Genomic DNA, 22,518 nt, shown 5'->3' with positions numbered 1-22,518 from the left:
CTGTTTTTGTATTTACAGTCCAAGTTCATTATCAGCAGCCATACTCCAATAAACTGATAATCTGGCCATTGATCATTATAAATGGTTGTTTGTCTGATCTTTGACTATAACAGCAAGTAGCTCTGGTGCACAGTATACATTGCCCTGTACTGACGCGTACAGGTTTTTCATTCTTAAAGGCACTGGACACATTTGGTAATTGTCGAAGACCAGTCTTCTCATTAGGTGTATCTCAACATATGAATAAAAGAACAAACCTGTGAACATTTGAACTCAATTGGTCATGGAAGTTGCGAGAGATGATAGAAAGCACCCTTGTCGCACAAGTTGTGTGCTTTCAGTTGCTGGAGTGCAAGAACTCAGCTGCTCAGGTCTCAAATTCAATTAAAATGTTTTAGTGAGAAGTTACTTCAGAGGGAGCCATTTCTCAAAATGTTTATACTATCAACAGCTCTCCAATGCTCGTTACCAAGAAAGTTTTTATGCTAACAATTATTTTGAGTTATTTAACAGTAGTGTCCAGTGCCTTTAAATGCCATTTTGACTGGAAACCCAATCTCAAGAACATACAAAATTACATTGTACATTGTGTCACATTCAACAGGATTTACAGTTTGTATAATCACTCCTTTATGTAGGGCAACTCTCAGGGTAGAATTTGAGGAAGTTGAAACCATTTACAGTTATGAGAAGAAAGGATAGACTTGATGAATATACATCAATATTATTCACGCATTATTTACAAAGTCATCACGGAGAAAATTGGTTCCACATTATTTGGGGATAAAAAGTGATATATTTTACCAAACCTACAGTACTTCGAAGTGAAACATTTCTCAAAATGCAGTACACTATCCAAAGCAGCTGTACTTTTTGTTGTTAGTTTTTATTGCCATTAATCTTTTAGAGTCCATACCAAAACAAATACAGATCCTTTAAAGCCATTGGACACTTTCGGTACAGGAAAAAAAAAAAGTTCATAGATTTACAAATAATTTACAGGGTTTACAGAAGGTAATGGTGAAAGACTTCTCTTAAAATATTATTCCATGAAATGCTTTACTTTTTGAGAAAACATTAAAACCACTATCAATTCTTGATAGCGCGAATTGCAGGTTTATTTTAAACACATGTCATGACACGGTGGAACATGCGGAAACAAGAGTGGGTTTTCCAAAACAAATACAGATCCTTTAAAGCCATTGGACACTTTCGGTACAGAAAAAAAAAAAAAGTTCATAGATTTACAAATAATTTACAGGGTTTACAGAAGGTAATGGTGAAAGACTTCTCTTAAAATATTATTCCATGAAATGCTTTACTTTTTGAGAAAACATTAAAACCACTATCAATTCTTGATAGCGCGAATTGTGGGTTTATTTTAAACACATGTCATGACACGGTGGAACATGCGGAAACAAGAGTGGGTTTTCCTGTTATTTTCTCCCGACTCCGATGACCGATTGAGCCAAAATTTTTACAGGTTTGTTATTTTATATATAAGTTGTGACACACAAACTGTGGGACTTGGACAATACTGTTTACCGAAAGTGTTGAATGGCTTTAAACAAGAAGTAAGATCAAAATCTAAACTTGCGACAAAAAAACGTGGTCAAATTTAGGTTTGCTTTGTTATGCTGTTCCAAAACTTCAAATCGAAAAATCATGCTCGAAGCTTAAGCTGTGAAAAACTTGACTTGTGGCCAACGCTATTTAAGTGCTATCTGTTTGCTTCCATATTCCGTCCCCCCCCCCCCCCCCCACCACCAAACATTGAACATACATTTGATCCCCAAAACCGATCTGATCCAACAATAGTTATGTGACTTGTTTAATGACACAAGTCACAAGACTGGGACTCAAATCAACACTCTGCTGGTCAGAAACACCAGCACCAGAGTGTGGTGCACTTAGTCACAACATTTCGTAGCAAATATAAGCCGACAACACTTTGAACTTTGTCCTCTACATTCAGAGTTTTCAATTTCTATTATTAGGACTTTGGGAAGTTTTTTTTAATATTTCTCTAAAATCTTACATTTTCATGATGTTTACCAGTTACCAACTACTAACAATAGAAGACGAATACACCTGAAAACAGTTTGTATTATGCCATGCAGTCAGGTACCTCATAATAACCTTTTCAGTTTGCTGCTGTGTGAGAAGTTTTCTCTCATCAAACCAACTCTAGAAATCATCCTCCCAGATATGTCAAAGATGGGAGCATAACAAACAAACATTTCCTGGCTATGAATAAAAATGTCTGTGACAAACAAGAAGATCTGTAAGTCTATGAGGAGAGATGTCAACATGAAATAAACATTGACAGTAAATGCTGACTATCGCTTACCTCTCATTGTGAGCTTCCTGTTTCTTGTACATCTTCAACTCTCCCTGCAGTGTCTTCAGAGCTTCACTGCCAGAGTCTTCAGCATCTACCCTGGGAGTCAGAGACTGAGTAGGATCTTATGGGTCTTGGGTTACCATGGTTATGGGCATCCAAGATGAGGAGCAAAGCCTGAGATAAAAGAGGATCAGAGTAAAGAAGAAGGGTTCAAATAAGGGATTCAAAGATTGTCAAACTAATTGCAGCACAGGTTTCAGTGTGATTGTGTGCATTTCCAATGATTATGGGTAATACACAACTTACATGAATGCAAATGAACTCTTTTTACATAATCAATAATGTCTACGCTCTGTGATACAAATTAAGGGCAAAGCTTAAAAGGCTTTCAAATACAATTACTGCAGAGTAAATCTTGTTCTTTCTGTATTTCAAACAGTATAAAAAACAGCTCTGGGATTTATTGTTGAAACCTTTAAAAAAAATTAATATTTGATTTATGTGGCAACCATTAATTAACAAAAAGCAGCAAACAGCAGTGCATCAATTATAAATAGAATTTCAAACAAGCATGATGAAAGTCTGTATTTCAATGACTAAAACACAGAAAACAATATTCATTTTACAAAAAGCTTCCTTATTTTAAATATATGCATTAGAATGAGTCTGCCACGACCGTTAAAAATGAATTAAAGTTTCAAAAGAAATAAGTTTGTTTAAAGATGACGACTGAATCCAAAACCAGACCAGTATTGCTGTATGCTGGGGTCCAATGTACAACAACCTGTTATTGAATAGTCACTGAGTCCCAGTAATGAACATTTAGGGGTCACAGACACAAAGAACTTTCAGATTGATATCATTTCAGTGTGTAAATATGCACTAAGTGCAGTATCAGTAGAACTGTACGTTAACCATAACACTGCTACAAATAAGAGCTAAATAAGAAACTGGAATTTCCACATAACAGTAATAAATAAGGAGTGTTGTTCCAAAGTTAAACTATGAGCTATTTAACTCTGGAAATACAGTGTGACATCATTCAGTGTGTTGTGCCAACATTAAACAGATTATTGCTGGAATTTCCTCATCAACTTTAATGATTGTTGCTGTGTTTCATGCTATATTCTTTACTCAAATACTGGGTGAGTTGTAAATGCAATTGTGATTGGTCAATATTACCACCATGTAGCAAACAAAATTGAAATGCTTTAGTTTGATATTTAGGGGCGTGGTCAGAAGCCATTCAACCTCCTAACTGCTGTATAGCCAGGGATCACTTTACTCTATGGTTTTAGGATACAACTTGGAAAGCAGCGACAGAAAACATGGCTAGACAGCTCAAGAAAGATGAAATGGACTGAATTGTCTGAAATGTTTCATTGAATAATTAAAATGTTTTAGCTTGGGGGTCGGGGGGGGGGGAGGGGTGGGGGCGACTATGAATGTGTACAGCAGTGAATGTTCATTGCTTGCTGCGTATAGTGTTGTAACAACACTCAGAACAGTAAGGATGTTTCAGTTGGGGGGGGGGGTCTGACTATGAATGTGTACAGACAGTGAATGTTCATTGCTTGCTGAGTATAGTGTTCTAACAATACTCAGAACAGTAAGGATGTTTTAGTTGGGGGGGGGTCTGACTATGAATGTGTACAGACAGTGAATGTTCATTGCTTGCTGAGTATAGTGTTCTAACAATACTCAGAACAGTAAGGATGTTTCAGTTGGGGGGGGGGGGTCTGACTATGAATGTGTACAGACAGTGAATGTTCATTGCTTGCTGAGTATAGTGTTCTAACAATATTCAGAACAGTAAGGATGTTTTAGTTGGGGGGGGTCTGACTATGAATGGGTCCAGACAGTGAATGTTCATTGCTTGCTGAGTATAGTGTTCTAACAATACTCAGAACAGTAAGGATGTTTCAGTTGGGGGGGTCTGACTATGAATGTGTACAGACAGTGAATGTGAATGTATTTTAGCTAGTAACAGAGTAGGATTCTTTAGGGCAAACAAAATATTCATGAGGAAGTTGTTCTGGGTGGGGGGGGGGGGGAGTTAATGCACTCTTCATGGAAGGAAACTAAGTAGTCTTCTGTTCATTTAAATAAAGACAAGATATTTTCATGGATCATTTCACGAGCTTGGATGTCTTTTGGTGCCTGCTTTATTTGAAATCAAATTGGCTCAGTGGTTTCTTTCCCTGTCTTTCACCTCTGTGGATCCCAGTTCACTAAAAGGATCAAAGCCTTGCATGTGGAATGTGTTTTCAGTCCCTACCTCATTGCATGGGTTTTCCCTCCCAAATCTCCAACTTTACATGCCTGCTCAAGTATGGCAACCTGCACAAGACGCATCTAGTCTTATACTTCTTTGATCTTGTAGTCTGTAACTGTATCGACATGCAGTTTAGTATGACCGTGTAAATTATCCACTTGATTGGTCATCATAGAATGTACAACAAAAAATCAAGATCTGTTATGAAACTTTATGCCAAGGAGTGTAATTTGTTCATGAAATCACATCTTGCATTGATGTGGAAAGTACTGGGACATGTAGAAGGATCTCATCTAATTGAGTCGATTTCTTCTTTTACTTCACAGATCATCACTGAAGCAACTTCCAACAAAATGGCATCCAATATAACAGTTCAGTCAGTGCTAGCAAAGATAAGTCAAGATCATCTTGAATGTCCAATTTGCAGTGGACGCTTCAAGCAACCCAAACTACTGGAGTGTTCTCATTCATTTTGTCTTGAATGCCTCCAAGGTCTTACCAGAAAAATCAGAGTGGCTGTGAATAAGAATGATGAGCTCATTGTTCTAGATAATCAAACAGTCAAGATCTTCAGCAGGAATTATCAGCTCCTCCATCAGTTCGATCCAGGCAGTAAACCATCATGTATTGCAGTGGATTACAACAATCTGATAGCAGTTCTTTCATATAACAATGCAGAGATCTCTCTACACAAACCAGATGGATCCCTCATCAGAAGACTGTCTGCTCCAGGAATTGGTGGATACTTGACTACCTACAAACAACAACTCATTTACACCAACTTGAGAGACAATAAGTTAGTATCAGTAACCTACAATGATGAAATGGTATTCTCAGTAGATATCAATCAGTCTGGGAGGCCTCTTGGTGTGTGTTGTGACAAGGATGGTAGCATCTATGTTGCTGTACGGAGAGGACCATACTCATCACCAGGTTATATCCATCATTACAGTCCTGATGGCAAGTACATTGGATGTATCATCAAGGATTGTGGTTATCACTATGGTATCACATTCACACCTGCTGGTGATCTGGTTGTGGCTAAAGTCAAATCACTTCAAATCTATCAGCATGAGTAAATACATCAACAAACATTATGCTGGACCACAATAACATTAGAGCTGAGATAAACATTTGGGTAAAACAAAAATCATTATCTTCTGTCAAAATATAATTTCATTCACATCAGCTCTGTGACAAATAACATAACAGAAATGTTATTGTACCTCATCGCGTGGGTTTGAAAATGAAAAAAATACTACATCAAGTAAAGACAGCAATTATTGTAATAAAATGCAATGCCATTCATGGCATGAAGAGTTCAATGCAGCAGAAAACTTACTCAGAAGACAAATATTTTGAAACCAAATTATATGATATAAATTATAGATTGTGATATTCTGATTATTTGATTTAACTAATACTTCATTATTGGGAATAGTAATATCAACATGAGAGCAATTTGTTCAAATAGTACTTTGATCAATACTAAATAATACAAATTATCTTTTGGCTAGGGAAGTAAAAAATGTATTGACAAGAGAGCAAAAAGACATTGTTGATGGTTTTCAGAAAGAAATTAAATTGTATATTTCAAGCAGTTTGGCCTGGGAATGGTTTTCACCAAATTTACCCCAAAGTTCAATTGATGGTTCTGAGTTGGTTTTGGTACATGTAGTGTGTCAAATCAAACATGTCGCTTCAGTCCAACTCAAACATGCGGCAATGTGGCAACAGGGGGTCGACTGATCCTCGTGTGTCCAAAAATAAATTTGTGTTTGGTAGAAACTGAGTGACTGTATGTCCAGCCTAGAATCCACTTATGTATATATTTCAAAACCCCAAAATAATGTGTCATGAAGAAGTGATATAATATAAGATGTTAAACATAAATAAATTGGTATGAAGGGTGTACCTTGGTGAAAGCAAACAAAGTTAAATTATGATATTGGGCCACATTGTGTTTTACTTTTCTAAATCATTCTCACTACAGATTCTACAGACTACAGATTGTTATTAATTGTATCTCAATTGATCTATTTGTATATTTGGATGCCAGTGTAAAGTGTAATGAAACTAAACTAAAACTGCATTACATATTCAGTCAGAAAACAAGATGGCTCCTTAAAGTGATAGTGACTGATTCAAACAAACAAACTAATAAGAAGAACAAAATTGAAATGTGGAGTATAAGATTTCAGATTCTTCTAGAAGGACACTGTACATCAATTTACCACATATACATCCATGTAGTTATGTGTAGATCATGAACATGTGAATGTACATGTATACACACACATGTATGTGTATACAACTGTTTAATGTACAACTACAACTGATGAGTCTGTGATCTCACCTCTCTAGGTGACACAAGAGTAATTGATTATTGGTCTGTAGAATATCATTCCTTTTAATGTTGTTATGCCATTTCAGTGACTTACCTCCTCCACCTCAGGCAACATTCACATCAGAATTAAAATAATTCACTGAAAATAACAACCTCTTACTCTGATTGGTCTATTGTTTGCTTGACCTAATGATATATTTTCCCAACCACTACATGTGAAAGGAATGTTCAAAGGATTACAATTTCTATGAAAAGTGCATTTACACAGAGTTGTACACTACACATTCATTGTAAATAACCATGTTGAACTGCAGAAAGGTGCAGATCTGTGTACAAAATGAGGTATCACTCTGTAACCATGAGTCAGTTGCAAACAATGTTACTGAGTGACCTAAATTATGTTTATAATTATTGAGCAAAATACAATGTATGTATTACCAAAATATATAGGTGTTTTTTTCTACAAACATGTAAAACAGTTTATTTGTAATGAAATGTATTGGTTTTCTTTTTTTATTTCACTACATTACCATGCACCAGCAATTTTACTTCATGTTTCAAGTTAAATTGCTTGTTTGTGTTAATAGAGTGACATATACACAAGTATATTTGTGTGTAATAATAGATAAATTTTGCAAGCATTATGTACAGATACTAAAGATATGATAACATTTTCTTTCCAATTTATTTTGCAGTCATAGTTTTTTGTGTCAGGCCTTGGCCAAAGTATGGATCAAAAATTATTTGTGTCTGTTCTTTTTACATTTGATAATCTTATTGAGTAATGTTTTTATTTAACTGATTATCGTCAGACCCCAATGTATGACGCATGTAAAGAAAGTTTCCAGCAAGCATAAACAGAAGGCTATTTGTTATGCTGCAAATTAACAACATTTTGCCTCGGAAAAACTAAGATCAGCAAAGCAGTATCTGTTCAGAATATAGGTGTATGAGCTTTTCGTATCTTATTGTCAACATGCACGCAAAACACTGAAGCAACGTTAACACAACACAAAGTGTTGACGTATCCAAATCCATATCTATAGCCTTGCTAAACCACTCAAATGTAGTCTTTTTTAAACAAACAAATTTGAGATTTGTAAAGCAAAACTTGATGTTCTTAATTGTTGTCATACTTAATGTATAGTTTCTTAAAGGCACTGGATAAGTTTGGCAATTACTCAAAGTATATATTAGCATACACAATTTCTTCATAACAAGCAATGGAGAGCTGTCGATAGCATAACACAGTGTGATAAACGACTTCTTATGAAGAACATGTAACATAGTTTTTGAGAAGGAGGTTATGTCTCTCTAAAAAATTTGAAGCCTTTTTCATACATCTGAAAGCACGCATCTGTGCAACAAGGGTGGGTTTTTTTTGTTGATTGATTTTTGTGCAACTTCAATGACCAATTAAGTCCATATTACCGAGATTTGTTATTTCATGCATATGTTGGGATCACCAAGTGGAAATCATGGTCTTTGATTTTACCTCAGTGTCTAGTTCCTTTAAGTCTACAGATGTAGCCCTTGTGATTATTTTTGTAGTTTTTATTACTTTGGATTTTTCAAAGTCTTTTTTAGTTTAATGTCAAATGTAAAGTTAAATTTATAAATGCATGGGTCTTCTTTTCTTATTTTATTATTTAGTAAATTTCATGGTTTATGGTAGTGGAGTGACATATACTTTAGCGAGTAATTACTGTTTTTTCTTTATTAAATTGTTTTAAGATTACAATAAAACAAATAAACATACTATGAAGTTTTTATCGAAATCATTGTCATATTGTTAGTGAATTTATAACTTCTAAAGTTTTGTTTATTTGACTCTTTCAGTGCTAGCCTTTTGAGGTTTTTTCAAATTTATGCGTGTCCCTCCCACACCCACCCCCCCCCCAACCCCAAAAAAACCAAAACAAACCTCAATTTGCTCGCATATGTCAAAGTATTGCAAAATGCAGAAACAAATCTGACTATGTCAGCATTTCAAAGAGTACAGCTATTTACCATCATTCACTGTACTTCATGTATGTACAGTACCTGATAACAGACCTAGATGTACTTCAAACTGTTTTTGATATAAAGTCCAGTTTAATCATCAGCAGCCGTACTCCGACAAATTGATTATCTGGCCATTGATCATTATAAATGGTTGTTTGTCTGATCTTTGACTATAACAGTAAGTAGCTCTAGTGCTTATACATTGCCCTGTACTGACACCTACATGTTTTTCATTCTTAAAGGCACTGGACTGTCAAAGACCAGTCTTCTCATTTTGTGTATCTAACATAATTATGTATAAAATAACAAACCCGTGAAAATTTGAACTCAATTTGTCATGAAAGTTGTGAGAGATGGTAGAAAGCACCCTTGTCGCACAAGTTGTGTGCTTTCAGATGCTTGAATTCGAGAACTCAGCTGCTCAGGTCTCAAATTTGATTCAAATATTTTAGTGAGAATTTCCTTTGTTTTCTTAAACAACTACAGTACGCTACTTCAGAGGCATCAGAGGGAGCCGTTTCTCAAAATGTTTTATACTATTAACCAGCGTTGTAGCCACGGTGGGCAGCGGTGGGCGGGCCCGTCCAACACTGACAATTTTCGCCCGGCACTTCAGCTGAAAAATAGACTGCCGCCCACCACAAAATTTCCCCCTAAATTTAGTAAAAAATTAAAAGTTCTGCTATATTGATCACATTGCAAGACTAAAATGTCATGTTTTTCGTGTTTTGTCATTTTAAATGCAGTTTGTAATTGTTTTGAGCCAGAATTTCGAGAAATAAAAACCTCAAACGTGTTTCCCCTGTAACTTGCCTCTTGCCATCTTGTGAAGTTTTCTTCGTGAAATGTGCCCTGACGTTTTTATTGAACGAAACATAGTACAGTGTAGAAGGCGTACCTTCTATACAGTCTGAGCAGTGCTGGTACCGTGCACATATACACGATGTATGTATGTACATGTGGTGTACAAAAAGATACAAAAAGTAACTGAATCCTTTAAGCCTAGTTGCTTCCTAGATGCTTGAATTACAAACAATAATGAAAAAAACCTTGTAACTGCTAGAGGGCGCTATCATTCCTGTAACCACCGCTCTCATCCGTGAACAAATTGCAGGGGGCCTTACTACAAGAGGACAACAGAGGGGGTACGACTCGTGTCAAAGGTTAACTTACAGGCCATTTGGAAAATTCAGGGACATCACGCAAAAACATCGCGAATAAGGATAAATTGTTTAGCTGAAAATTTTAAACACTGATTACTCTTATTGTTGTTGACTACGTCTTGCAGCTATTGTTGTTATAAAACAATCCCTATTTGAACCTTTCATCGGATTTTGTTTGAACTTATTAATTGTTCAAAAAAAATTGGTTAGATTGACATATCTCTCATTGTTGACATTTTTGAAGGAAAAAATGACAGAAGGGAAGTTAGCATTTTAATTGGATTTTGATTTTCTTTTGCTGTTTAAAGCCATTGGATCCTTTCGGTTCAAAAAAAAAAAAAAAAAAAAAAAATCACAGATTTACAAATAACTTACAGGGTTTACAGAAGGCAATGGTAAAAGACTTCTCTTGAAATATTATTCCATGAAATGCTTCACTTTTTGAGAAAACAGCAAAACAATATAAATTCTCGTTAACGAGAATTACGGATTTATTTTAAACACATGTCATGACACGGCGAAAAGCGCGGAAACAAGGGTGGGATTTTCCGTTGTTTTCTCCCGACTCCGATGACCGATTGAGCTTAAATTTTCACAGGTGTGTTATTTGATATAGAAGTTGTGGTACACAAAGTGTGGGCCTTGGACAACATTGTTTACCGAAAGGGTCCAATGGCTTTAAGTAGTTGTCAACATCCCACATATACCTGTATTATCTAAGTGGTAGTGCGGTCCATCAACAATGGTGACACTCCATACTCAAAATGTTTTACCTCAATTTAGTTGAAAGGCATGGGCTGTCAAAATTGTGATATCATGCCAGGTACCTCCCGTTTATCAATCGGTCCATATCAAAAAGAAGATGCGGACAATTTTCCACACATCCCCACCAATGTATCCGCCTTAACAAACAAACGGGCAGAAAATTGGTGGCAAGGTCGTAGAATTTTTCTGAAGATGTCTATACAGAATTTTAACCTTCTCAAGCAGGTACAAACATAAACAAATTACGGTAAATGGTGTTCACATTGTAGAGAGTATTTATTCCTAGAACATCAGTGCAATGGCAGTGGCGTTCTACACTCCTAGCCTATACAAAAATACCAGGCCATTATCTGCTATACAGATTAGTACATGTATGCAGTAAGTACTGGAACAGGGCTAGATAGATACCCTGCTGCCGACGCGTTATGCAACAGTTGGTCGGTAGTCCAACTTCCAACTAAACAGCTAACTAAAAACTAAACTGTAACAAGAAGGAGAAGGCACGGAATAGGGAATTACGTACAAATAAAAGTAAGGAAAAGTTTCCGTATGGCGCCACCACTTTTTCATTCGATATGAAATAATATAGTATCTAATTTACCTCAATAATGAGATATCCCTTTTTGTAAAAATGAGTGAAAAAGTGGTGGCGCCATACGGAAAGTTATCCAAAAGTAAATGTACATTACCATTTTTGTAGTGTCAATTTACCTGTTACTTTGTTGAATGTCAGTCTCTCAACTCAGCGTCAAAACTCATAAAAACAGTGTCGTGTTTTGGAGTCATTTGTGCCGTCTGTTTCTGTTTGCGCACAAGTACATATACATGTACATGTACATATAGGAGTTGTACATGACCATTGAGTAGTAGTGTAATGTTAACAAGCTAGACAAGAGGGGCAGGGTACCACATCTGACAGTAGACTGGTCCTCTGCCCACAGCCTTGCTGTGCCACTAGAGGGAGGTATACTGAAATTGCCTGGATTCGCTGTCCAGGGGAGCACCAAACTAAAACAAACAAGAGTTTCTTTTGAATAATAACGTTTTGGGGTCATGATTTACAACAATCTAATCCAAACCTGAAGAAGTTCTGTGCTTCAACTTTTGAGGAGACTGAATAATTTTTGTTATTTAGACTTCAAATTTTTCTGGGCTTTTTCTTCAGGGGAATAATTATTAGCAAACATTAAAAACGGGAAAATTATAGTTTACTTGTCGGAAAATAATGTTTTCAAAAGGCTGGGAGACTTTAAATATTGGTTGAATATTTTTGAATATCGTTGGTTGATATATGGGAGTTTATTTTGTGTGGTGAGTTCCCGCCACCATCACTAGGTTTTTTTTTGGGGGGGGGGGGTGGTGACTACAAGGAACTGGCAACCACACTGGTTTAAAAACCACGCCAACTGAAACCAACCTTTGTAGTGTTATACAACAGACCAGACCAGTACAATGCTAAGTTCAGGCAACATTTAATCATATCCAACAAAGTTTGGTACAGTCCCTATGTGAACACGGTAGCAAATGCAAGTGTCGAATACTTAACAAGAAAAGGGCAGGCAATATCCCTTTCTTATAGGTTTTGATACGTTTATTTCAACGCAAAAAATTACTACGACAACAAAATATATTGAAACGTAATTAAAGCTTTTAAGCATTGTTTTAAACTAATGTTTTTTTTATGAACGAAAAAGGGGGGGGGCAGGCATTATTCCTTCCATAAAAGTTAAGAAATCACCTATTTCATGGGAGAACAAACAAAACAAGACAACAAAATATATTCCAAAATTAAATTCAAGCTTTTAAGAACTGTTTTAATTTATAAGTTACTTATTAGGAAAAAAAAACAAGCTTGAGAGAACAATTCAATGTTTATTATGAAATAACTTTAAAAGATTTCATCAGTGGAAACTGGTGTCTTCTTTTTCTGTGTTATTATATCCAAGCCTGCCAAAGTGCCTTTTCGTACTACTGGCAGTGATCTACATATCTATAGGAAGCAAAGACTAGTTACAAAGGAACTGGCAACCACACCATTGTTCAAAAACCATGCCAACTGAAACCAACCTTTGTAGTGTTATATAACAGACCAGACCAGTACAATGCTAAGTTCAGACAACCTTTAATCATATCCACAAAAAAGTTGTTACGGTCCCTATGTGAACACGGTCCCTCGAAGCAAATGAAAGTGTAAAATACTGAACAAAATATGGCCAGGCAATATCCCTTTCATAGGTTTAGATGCATTTATTTCACGCCAGGAAAATACTATGAAAACAAATTATATTTAACGTAATTCAAGCTTTTAAACATTGTTTTAAATTAAGTTTTGTTTTCATGAACAAAAAATAGAGGCAGGCACTTTTCCTTCCCTATAAGTTTGGATACACTTAATTCCAAAACTAAATTCAAGCTTTTAAGATTTGTTTTAATTTACATGTGAATTTTGCACAAAAAGGCTCATGAGTACAATTCAATATTTAATCTGCAATTAATTGTCAAAGAGTTTATCAGTGGACATTTGTATCTTCCTTTTTCTGTGTTATTATATCCAAGCCTGCCAAAGTGCCTTTTCGTACTACTGGCAGTGATCTACATATCTATAGAAAGCAAAGACTAGTTACAAAGGAACTGGCAACCACACCATTGTTCAAAAACCACGCCAACTGTAACCAACCTTTGTAGTGTTATATAACAGACCAGACCAGTACAATGCTAAGTTCAGGCAACCTTTAATCATAGCCACAAAAAGTTTGTTACGGTCCCTATGTGAACACGGTCCCTCGAAGCAAATGAAAGTGTAAAATACTGAACAAAATATGGCCAGGCAATATCCCTTTCATAGGTTTAGATGCATTTATTTCACGCCAGGAAAATACTATGAAAACAAATTATATTTAACGTAATTCAAGCTTTTAAACATTGTTTTAAATTAAGTTTTGTTTTCATGAACAAAAAATAGAGGCAGGCACTTTTCCTTCCCTATAAGTTTGGATACACTTAATTCCAAAACTAAATTCAAGCTTTTAAGATTTGTTTTAATTTACATGTGAATTTTGCACAAAAAGGCTCATGAGTACAATTCAATATTTAATCTGCAATTAATTGTCAAAGAGTTTATCAGTGGACATTTGTATCTTCCTTTTTCTGTGTTATTATATCCAAGCCTGCCAAAGTGCCTTTTCGTACTACTGGCAGTGATCTACATATCTATAGAAAGCAAAGACTAGTTACAAAGGAACTGGCAACCACACCATTGTTCAAAAACCACGCCAACTGTAACCAACCTTTGTAGTGTTATATAACAGACCAGACCAGTACAATGCTAAGTTCAGGCAACCTTTAATCATAGCCACAAAAAGTTTGTTACGGTCCCTATGTGAACACGGTCCCTCGAAACAAATGAAATTGTCATGAACTGATCAAAAAGGGCCAGGCAATATCCTTTTCCTAGGTTTAGATGCATTTATTTCACGCCAGGAAAATACTATGACAACAAATTATATGTAAACGTAATTCAAGGTTTTAAGTTAATTTTTGTTTTCATGAACAAAAAAAGAGGCAGGAACTTTTCCTTCCATACAAGTTTGGATACACTTATTTCCAAAACTAAATTCAAGCTTTTAAGATTTGTTTTAATTTATATGTGAATTTTGCACACAAAAGAGGCTCATGATAACATTTCAATATTTAATCTGCAATTAATTTTCAAAGAGTTTATCAGAGGATATTGGTATCTTCCTTTTCCTGTGTTATTATATATCTATATCCAAGCCTGCCAAAGTGCCTTTTCGTAATACTGGCAGTGATCTACATATCTACAGGAAGCAACGACTAGTTACAAAGGAACTGGCAACCACACCTTTGTTCAAAAACCACGCCAACTGAAACCAACCTTTGTAGTGTTATATAACGGACCAGACCAGTACAATGCTAAGTTCAGGCAACCTTTAATCATATCCACAAAAAGTTTGTTACGGTCCCTTTGTGAACACGGTCCCTCGAAGCAAATCAAATTGTCAAGTACTGATCAAAAAGGGCCAGGCAATATCCCTTTCCTAGGTTTAGATGCATTTATTTCACGCCAGAAAAATACTATGACAACAAATTACATTTAAACGTAATTCAAGGTTTTAAATTATTTTTTGTTTTTATGAACAAAAATAGACGCAGGCACTTTTTCTCCCATATAAGTTTAGATACACTTATTTCCAAAACTAAATTCAAGCTTTTAAGATTTGTTTTAATTTATATGTGAATTTTGCAAAAAAAAGGGCTCATGAGTACAATTCAATATTTAATCTGCAATTAATTTTCAAAAAGTTTATCAGTGGACATTGGTATCTTCCTTTTTCTTTGTTATTATATATATCCAAGCCTGCCAAAGTGCCTTTTCGTGCTACTGGCAGTGATCTACATATCTATAGGAAGCAAAGACTAGTTACAAAGGAACTGGCAAGCACACCATTGTTCAAAAACCATGCCAACTGAAACCAACCTTTGTAGTGTTATATAACAGACCAGACCAGTACAATGCTAAGTTCAGGCAACCTTTAATCATATCCACAAAAAATTTGGTACGGTCCCTATGTGAACACGGTCCCTCGAAGCAAATGAAAGTGTCAAATACTGAACAAAAAAAGCATTGTTTTAAATTAATTTTTGTTTCCATGAACAAAAAAAGGGGCAGGCACTTTTTCTTCCATATAAGTTTGGTTACACTCATTTCCAAAACTAAATTCAAGCTTTTAAAATTTATTACAATTTATATGTGAATTTTGCACACAAAAAAGGCTTATGATAACATTTCAATATTTCATCTTCAATTAATTTTCAAAGAGTTTATCAGTGGACATTGGTTTCTTCCTTTTCTGTGTTATTATATCCAAGCCTGCCAAAGTGCCTTTTCGTACTACAGGCAGTGATCTACATATCTATAGGAAGCAAACACTAGTTACAAAGGAACTGGCAACCACACCATTGTTCAAAAACCACGCCAACTGAAACCAACCTTTGTAGTGTTATATAACAGACCAGACCAGTACAATGCTAAGTTCGGGCAACCTTTAATCATATCCACAAAAAAGTTGTAACGGTCCCTATGTGAACACGGTCCCTCGCAGCAAATGCAAGTGTCAAATACTGAACCAAAAAAGGGCCTGGTCATATCCCTTTCATTTAGGTTTGGATACATTTTTTTAACGCAGAAATTGCTACGACAACAAAATATATTGAAACGTAATTAAAGCTTTTAAGCATTGTTTTAAACTAATGTTTTTTAATGAACGAAAAAGGAGGGGGGCAGGCATTATTCCTTCCATATAAGTTTGGATACACTTATTTGCTCTTTTGAGGTTAAGGGTCAAAACACCCGAGCCAGCCTAAGAACCCTTTCTGGTACAAGCAGTGGTTGACACTATATTGGAAGAAATGTAGAGCTGGCACTATTGGCAGACAGACCATTGTTAAAATATAATTGGCACTGGATGCTGTTCACGATGAACGCAAGCATACCGGGCTAACCCAATAGCTTGCTGTACGATTTCAGAATAGTACAGACTGACTGCTACATCAGAACAATGCAAACTGAAACATCCATTCGAGTATTATATAACTTTCATTGCATAGAATAATAAGATTCAAAGGGGGATACTAAAGTCTATACATAGCCTTACGGTTACTAATTTGTCTCAGTCCCTAAACGCACTTGATTGTCACTAAGGAAAAAACACGCCACGCAGTTGTTTTCCAAACCATTCAGCAGTTGACTAGATATAAAATTATTTTGGGCTTTCATATTGTAAAATAAAAAATCTTGTTTGACTTACCACATGATAAGTATCAACAGCAACCAATCTCCACTGAGCCATAATCGAAGCACCTTCCACCTTTCTTTGTCGCCCCGTGATCCAGACTGCAATAACAATAACATATACGGATTTTGAAGTTACAACTAAGGGACCAGACCAATTTCCCTTTCTGCCTCGGTTTGATTACAATTGGTTTCAGAGTAGAGAAACAAACGAAATTGTGGCACTTGTAGTTTTTAACTATCCGATTGCTATGTTTTTGAAGTAATACTAGCAGTAAAATCGCCAAATTTAACCTTAAATTTGAATTGTTTTACACTCTGTAAATGAGTGATCTAGTAAGAATATTTGATGTATTGCAACCTAGCAAGAGGGAAAATCAAGAAAGGTTTATCCAGGGAACATCACCTTACAGAAGAACATCAAAATAATTGGCCTACCACATGAGTTTACACCTTGGTAAAATGAAAAGAGTATGAAGGGTCGCCCAGTATTAAGTTGCCGATGAGCAAAATTATTGGAAACTTTGATTTGTTTTGTTTTCTTCTAAGGCGTGAGCAATAAGTTTTTCAACCACAAGTTAAAATCCTTCAGAAGTACACACACGCATCATACAGTCGGCGTATATTCCATTTCACATTACAGAAAATTTCCCACTTTTTCGTTTACTTCTGATAACAAACAATCTTTGCACTCTGTCTTAGCACCTTCATATCGAGGCTGAGAGGGAAAAAAAATGAATGCCAAGCTAAGGATTTTCCTTGGAATGAGATTTAATTTAAAGTCAAAATCACATTGGACCTCATGGGACTCCATCAACTTCTTGAACAAAAAGCCCCGACAAGAACAATGGATAATGACTTAGCCCGGTGAGGGAGCTATGTCAGTTTAACGGTCCCCAAAAAGTACGACTATCTAGTCAAGACATCTTAGATTTTCTGCCCCGAGAATCTCAAGAAGCGACAGTATTTCCTTGACCGTGAGCCTGGAAGGTCTGTATGTCTGATGGGAAACTTAGTCGCCTCAAGATGATACGTATCTCAATCCGGACTTTTTGAAAACTTACAAAATTACAAGAACGAAATGATACATTTTAGATTGTAAGCCAGGGTTGTTAATTCATGGAACAAGCTTAGCGATGGATATAAAATACATGGTCTAATTTCAAGATTCCGCTAACTGCGGAGCTATGCAACCCTAGCCCCCCCCCCACCACTTTGGTGGAAAACACTTCATTATGTGGTTATTACAACATTTGTGTTATATTAAAAAGTTATATTAATTTGGCGTTAGGAACTTGGCGATTGTTATGTGGTCTGGACATGCATCCCAAAAACGTTAACAATTATTTGAAAATCACACTGGTCCATACAGAATACTGTCACATTTGCAACTAATTGTAGGCCTACCAAATGTGTGTTCACAGCTTGTTGCGTTTGCCCTATAGCATAGCCTTGAACAAGGCTCTTCACGCAAGCATCGGCCCGCTCTGAACTCACGAACGTCATAGATACTACACTGCACGGTGTGTAACAGTACCTGATACCGTGGGGTCGACGCATGGTTGTTCGAGGTTTTTTTAACCTTGTACAACGAGAGTTGTTCGGTTGTACGCGGTTCAAAAACCTCGAAAAGCCACGCTTCGACCCCACGGTATCAAGTAATGTTATGTACCGTGCAGTAAATATCTATGCAGTTCGTGAATTCAGAGCGGGCCGGTGCTTGCGTACAGAGCCTTGGCCAAGGCTACACAGCGCTTCCTATAGCATCATATACAAGGTCAACTTGGTTAAAATTCCTATAAATAATGAATTATAAAGCTTGTTTGGACTGGCAACAGTAGGCTACACAATAAAAACCGTAAATTATTAACAAATATATGATTTCATATCAACATCAAATTGGTCGTTGTAGGACTCCTACAACTCTATAACTTCCTACGACTGGAGAGAACAATAAATAAATCGAGAAAAACAGAGCAAAGTGAGGGCGCTATGCCAACTTATCGGTCTCATTTTTACTACGCTATACAGGGTATCTAGCTGAGACATAGACAGACTTAGTCCTTACTTGGTTTAAGTTTTTGCCGGCAACAGTCTGGAATGCCAGATTCCCATGTAATAAAAGTGCTAAAATAAGCATTATACTGATATAGTGACGGTTCTGACAACAGCGTTTTAGCCCGTAAAAAAGGGGCGTGGGGGGGGGGTAACGTAGTTTGGATTTTGGTGGTCAAAGTCAGGTATTTTTCTGTGTTTTTTTGTGACAATGCTTTAAATCACATTTGCTATTTGATATTTCCAGTACTCTACTACAAAACACTTTTCTTTTTGAGAGTATGGTAAGATACTACGTAAGTTACTGAGGTTTGAGCGAGCCCGAGCGCCGTGGTGTTTGCGCTGTGTACATCACATTGGTGATTGTAGGACTGCTACAACTCTATGACTCCCTACGACCGAAAAGAACAATGAATTAATCGAGGAAAACAGATCAAATTGAGGGCGCTATGCCAACTTAACGGTCTCATTTGTACTACGTTATACAGTGTATCTAGCTGGGACATAGACAGATTCAGTCCTTACATGTTGTAGTGTTGTCAACCCCTTGGCTTAAGGTTTTGCCGGCTACAGTCTAGGATGACAGATTCCCATGTAGTAAAAGTGCGAAAATAAGCATGATGAGAAGGTTATGACAACATTGTTTGAGACAGCGGTTTTGCCCGTATTAGAGGGTGCGGGTCTCGTCGGTTGGATTTTGGTGGTCATAGTCAAGTAGTTTTTCTTTGTTTTTGTGTGAAAATGATTTAAATCACATTAGCTGTTTGATACCCAAAACCGGTTTCTTTTTTAGAGTATGGTTAGACTACCGAAATTTCTGAGGTTTGAGCGCGCCCGAACGCCTTGGTTTTTGCGCTGTGTGCGGCGTGAAGTCGGGCTGTGATAAGGGAGATCGCGAAGTTGTCCGACTCGTAGCTGACAGCTACCCCTCCTAACAAAATAATTTTAGGGTGTAAATATAGGGATTTGCAGCTTCTTCGGAGATTTATCTGAAAAGTATTGGCAGCAAAATCATTACAATGAGGGCAATGTAAAATCATAGGCTACTTCCCGTGCACAAACACATGACATCGAGTGAACATTGGTCAATCTGTGTTTAACCATTACCGGCAACGTCAGCCTACGGTAAGGTCTCATGTTACTAACTCAAGAATATTCTTCCTTTCCAGAAATATAGTTCAAATTTTGTGTATAACGAGACTAAGCAAATGGTTTGTTTTGTGCTCGGCCCGTCGATGCACGTTTTGTCGGCTAAAGTCTAGGATGCTAGACTTCCCCTGTAATTAAAACTGCTAAAATTAACAGGAGCCGGTGAGAAGGGTTTGACAAAATTTGTTTGGGACAGCGTTTTTAGCTCGTTGAAACTCGCGACCAAAAAGAGGGGGGGGTGAAGGGTGGTAACGTTGTTAGGAATTTGATGGTCATAGTCAAGTAGTTTCTTCTCATTATGGAAATGCTAAAATAAATATTCCTTGATGAGCAATTTGGTTGGAAATATAATACTGAACAAACAAAATGTATGATTTGAGGCATTGCATGGTGATGAGGTATCAATTTGGTTTGCTGTAACATCATGTGTGAGCTACACACCAGATGGAGTTTGTTCTTTTAGAGAACTGCCTTGCTATTATTATACTACCGCAGAGTAGATTTATCGGATTTTTCGGGAGGTGCTAAGTTCCGAAAAGAACTGTTTTCCTTTTTAATTACTACCTGGGTGGAAAGTATAGAAAACAGGATGTAAGTATTATACTAATAAAATGCTTGCATGAAAACCTACGTGGCATAAAGAGAAGTAAAGCAGATTTGGATAGTATGTAGTGCATTTCAGAGTAATTTTACTTCAAAGTACTGCAGTTTTATATGGAAACATGTTATTACTTTTTCTCCCTACGAGTTAAAAACGCTTCTCAGATTGTGTATTCCTAATAGGATTATTCTTCCTGAGTGGACATTGTTTGCACCAGAGTTTCGAGAATATCTCAAAAGAAAAAAAAACATAATGAAACAAAGTTCTCACAGTTGTACAACCCTATATATAATATAAAAGAAGTTAAATTTGCATCGGGGATAACAAATATTAACTATTTTTGGTGTTTACCCATATACACCGATGTGTGTTAGCACTGTATACTCAGTACATACCCAAGTTCTGTGAAAAAATAATGAAAAAAAAATCATATGCACATAACTCGGGTGGGATTAGAACCCACGACCTTTGCAATACTAGTGCAGTGTCTTACCAACTTGACCACCGACATTGCCCGGTAGCTAGAGGCATTTCGAATCCAATGTTTGAGCAGCGGGTACTGCAAACAATTTAATAGATGTTAAGTTTGCATCGGGGATAAAGAATATTAATTTTGTTTTTTACCCATATATATCGATGTGTGTTAGCACTGTACACTCAGTACTTACCCGAGTTCTGTTTTATACTACAATATGATTAAAACTTTAAAACAGTCCAAAAAACAACAAAGGATTACAAAGGTCTTTAAACATCTATTTGTTGGATAATTGCTTGAGGTGGTAAACGCCTATTTTTTTTTACTTTTTTTTTTACACCAAACATACCCAAACAAACATTAAAAATAAATTGTCGCGACGAGATAATTATTATTTAATTTGATTTTATATCTTCCCCGTCAATTGATTTTCTGTTTGGGACTGTGCATCTCTTTGCCGTCGATCTTTCTGATTAATTAAAACATACAACATGGAATAAAAAAAATATTATCAAAATATAAAACAAAAAGTTACTCTGCGATTTGTCAGGTATTCAGGAGCCGCGATTCGGGTTATTCCCCCATTGCAATTTATGGTCCGCGCAACACATAAACCACTAACAGAGGCCCCTTACCGGCTTCCATATAGCACCCTTCTGGTATGACAACCGACTTCACAGTATATCCTTCCCTATCTCTCAACCCTAGCAGTCCTTGCCCCCCTCGCTCAGGGTAAACAAAGCGGCTCCCAAACCATACTGGTGTCTTTCCCAGTAATTAATGCCTTGTTTCGTATTATTGCGAGGGGCCGGGATCGAACTCGGAACCGGTGGCTCATACCGATTCAGAATTCAGAGACAGTACCAGCGCCTAACGAATCGCCCTAGCACGTTGGTGCTTGCCAGAGCCGGTTTTTAATCTGATAAAGGCAAATAAATCCAGGTGCATTGTGGGACGGTGGATTGATCACTGGGACGTGAACAACAGACCATAAGAGACTTAAATAATACTCTAATAAAAGCACTACCACACTAGCTCAGTGAGTTAAGGTGCAGTGATTATCACACTTCAGGCGACATGTCCGAGTTCGAATGCCGGCCTCGCAGAAAAAGACAAGATTTCCATTTGATATTACAGTATTTTGTTTTTTTACTTTAAGAAAAAATCAATCTATTTACCACAAAACATAGCCACACTCATGGACCAGAGTTTTAAAAATATTTTAAGGTTTAGTACTTTATTGTATTAAAATATTTATTTTGGAAGTAAACTTTTTCCGGAATATTTAGTTACAAGGTTTTATTTCGTGCAATTAAAATATTGTTTTAAACAGCAAGTAGGTCTGTCCGTGCACTTATGTCTACACGAAAATGCATTTCAATGTTTGCTTTAGGATTTGATTCTCTAACCTTATGTCTTCTGAGGCAAGTTTCAAACATTACCAAAAATGTTAACAACCAGCACCCGCGGCGCAATGGAGGTGAGGGCGGCAGCAGAACCCTGGCCCCGTGCACCAACCCCAAAAGAG

The 22,518-nt window shown here is 36.6% G+C and overlaps 1 non-coding gene across 1 annotated transcript; it reads right to left on the bottom strand.

Annotated features, from left to right (window-relative positions):
• Positions 1 to 20,953: 20,953 nt before the first annotated feature.
• On the bottom strand, positions 20,954 to 21,026 carry Trnat-agu. Its single transcript has one exon. It is a non-coding gene; the product is annotated as a tRNA-Thr (tRNA).
• Between the last annotated feature and the right edge of the window lie 1,492 nt (positions 21,027 to 22,518).

This window comes from Asterias rubens, chromosome 16 (genome assembly GCF_902459465.1).
Source record: "Asterias rubens chromosome 16, eAstRub1.3, whole genome shotgun sequence".
In the NCBI taxonomy this organism is placed as follows: domain Eukaryota; kingdom Metazoa; phylum Echinodermata; class Asteroidea; order Forcipulatida; family Asteriidae; genus Asterias; species Asterias rubens.
The sequence above is the reverse complement of the archived record's forward strand: the minus strand, read 5'-3'. Positions and strand labels throughout refer to the sequence as shown.